This window comes from Palaemon carinicauda, chromosome 13, assembly GCF_036898095.1.
Source record: "Palaemon carinicauda isolate YSFRI2023 chromosome 13, ASM3689809v2, whole genome shotgun sequence".
Taxonomy (NCBI): Eukaryota; Metazoa; Arthropoda; class Malacostraca; order Decapoda; family Palaemonidae; genus Palaemon; species Palaemon carinicauda.
Window position 1 is genome coordinate 97915438 of NC_090737.1, and position 2521 is coordinate 97917958.

General features: G+C 35.6%; 1 long non-coding RNA gene across 1 annotated transcript; it reads right to left on the minus strand.

The window, feature by feature from the left end:
- Positions 1 to 658: 658 nt before the first annotated feature.
- Positions 659 to 2308, minus strand: LOC137651996 (uncharacterized). Its single transcript, XR_011046154.1, has 3 exons — positions 2246 to 2308; positions 1764 to 1958; positions 659 to 1310 (listed from the first exon to the last, which is right to left on the minus strand). It is a non-coding gene; the product is annotated as an uncharacterized lncRNA (long non-coding RNA).
- Positions 2309 to 2521: the final 213 nt, after the last annotated feature.

A 2521-nucleotide genomic window follows, 5' to 3' on the forward strand; every position in this document is an offset into this window, starting at 1 on the left:
ATGGAAATCTCTCTCAAACACCCGGACATCCATCAATTTATATGAGTGACTGTACATTACTTCCCTTACTATCAGCAAGGATGATCGTTCAATATAAAGCCTTTTCCTAGTTCAGGTATATTCCCGGGCACTGCAGCATCATACACATTGATGCAGTTTACTACAATAGGTTTTCAGTGTATTAAAAAGCTACTCATTTTTTATTAAGTATATGAAAAATATAAAATATGAAGGAGCATAGTTCAGCTTTCGGAGCAAAGCCGAAAAGTGTCCCCAAACTGTGAATTATCTTAGTTAGCAAGGTAATAACGCTACTCATTTGAAAGCAAAGTAATAGTTTCCCATTTGAAATTAGTTAAAAATTAAATTTCCATATCACTCTCATTTAACAAATTTTCATACCTAGATATAGGTGTCATCAGTTTCTCGTTCTACAAAACCAAGTCTCCTTTAAAAAGTTTCTTGGAAAAAAAAAAATATGGCTGAGAATAATGATATCAAATTCAAACTTTTGCCAAAATAAAACTGCCATTTCGATTTTCAACAAATATCAGTAACAGCTTAAAGATCAAGCGAATAGAACAACCACGAGGTAGCATAGCTAGAAGTTGAAGATTAAACAAGTAGGCAAATAGTAGGTTTAAAAAACCATTAGTCATGAAGGGCATGGATTTAATTTTGAAGAACCCTTAATAAATCAACTATCATATTTCAATAAGAGACATACAAAAGAGGCAAGTATACCAAAAGTTTAAATTTCTTTTCAAAGTTATCAGGATTCTATCTGCTCGAAACAAGAAAAATAGAAAGTGAAATTTTATCAAGATTGCTAGCGGTAACAATATATTCAAAAGAAGTTTCTCTATAAAAATAAGATTATTTTCCGTTATAACTCTCATAGTATCCTATTACCAGATTACCTGGAAAAACATTTCCAAATCTTCCAGTACAATGCGGACTTTCAAAAACTTCAATGGAGATTTTCCACATTCATCAGGATTTCCAGCACCCCATCAAGAATTTACTGCACAAGAGATCTTTTAAGAGATTTCCAGTAGCAGTCTTCAACCAAACCAACCCGCTTTCCAGTAGCAGTCTTCAACCAAACCAAACCGCTTTCCAGTAGCAGTCTTCAACCAAACCAAACCGCTTTCCAGTAGCAGTCTTCAACCAAACCAACCCGCTTTCCAGTAGCAGTCTTCAACCAAACCAACCCGCCATAGGTATGAATTAAAGTTAAAGATCCCTCGACTTCATCCCTTAGAATCACCATGCTGAAGTAACGCTGAAGTCGCGCCAGGTCATCCAATCTGAAAAGTGACAACTATCAGAAATGTGTCTGGTAAAAGTTTGGTATCCCTACATAAAGTGACCAATGTCATACCTGTGACACTGAATGTCAATTAGCGAGTATAACAATTATCAATTTCGAACAATGCATATATCCATATACTTTTAAGCTTAAAGATTATCAACAGTCAAAATACTTAAATTTTATATTAAAAGAACTAGGAAGTTACAACTGATTTAGATTAGTAATTAAGCTGTAAGTAAACAACCGAACCTAAATAAAGTACAGAAAAGCTCACCACTCACCAAGATTAGACGAAGGGTAAAAGCAAGCCTCCCTATAGCGCACGGTAGACCTTCAAGGTCTACCGTGCGCTATAGGGAACGTCCTCCCACAATTGGGGGCGCCGCCCCCAATCGGGGAGGACTGGCTTGCTAAGGATTGAATTAAAAACACCATAAACAATACTTGCCTTTTAGTTCAGACTGAAAAATACTTCACCAGAAAACAGCATTGTCATCAGTCTTTTATATTTAGCGACATGTGGGTCTGTATGTTGGGATAACAGGTAACACCAACTCTAATGAAGGTAGATAAACATCCGGAATATATCCAGATTATAAGTTTTAAACGCACGGGTAAGCAGGGGACTCCAGACTATTCTTTCCTGAAAATGAAAATAAAAAGGGTAGTTGAAACATACGTATTTAAATACACATTCAGTATACAGAAATAATTTCTAAACCGGCAAGTTAAAACATGGGCATTCAAATACCATTCAAAATCCATAGAATTAATTTATAAACTGATATGTCAAGAGATTGGTATTTTAAACAAATTTGGTGTAAAAAATAACTTTAATATATCCTCTTACGTCCAAAAAACAACAAACGATATCAAAGTACACAAAATCTTACAAAAGTAAAAGTCGGCTCGACGCAGTTCTTTACTTACCAAAACCTCAACATAACGAGTGCTTGTATACCGGTTACCGGTAACCACCCAACTGTTCAGGTTACCGGCAAGGCAGCCTGAGAAAGCTTCGCTATGCCAAGCCAAGGACTCTTGAGAAAAGCAGTACCTATGACGTAATTTTCATTCGCTTCGTCCCTCTCTTAAAGGTAAACTTTACGGCAGGCGAGAATAAAAGCTATTATTACAGAACCATCGACTTCCTATTAAAAACCACTATGCATTTGTTTATTTACAGTATATATATATATATATATA